Below are 313 nucleotides of genomic sequence, written 5' to 3'. Positions count from 1 at the left end.
ATATATATATATATATATATATATATATACATGCATGCACACATATACACGCATACAGGCACATTAAAGTACACTCAGTAATACATGGCATCGAGGTCACTGTTGCTAAAAGAGTTCTCTCAACATCAATTGCCTTCGATGAGTCATCGATAATTCTTTATAACTCACTTGCTTTCAGCTCCGCTCTTTTCCTCTCTTACATCTCTCTGTTTAGCGTATTTTTCCAATTCTCTCTCTCGTCTCATCTCTCTCTCTCTCTCTCTCTCTCTCTCTCTCTCTCTCTCTCTCTCTCTCTCTCTCTCTCTCTCTCTCT

Source organism: Octopus bimaculoides, chromosome 13 (genome assembly GCF_001194135.2).
Source record: "Octopus bimaculoides isolate UCB-OBI-ISO-001 chromosome 13, ASM119413v2, whole genome shotgun sequence".
NCBI lineage: Eukaryota > Metazoa > Mollusca > Cephalopoda > Octopoda > Octopodidae > Octopus > Octopus bimaculoides.
This window is presented reverse-complemented; position numbering follows the sequence as displayed.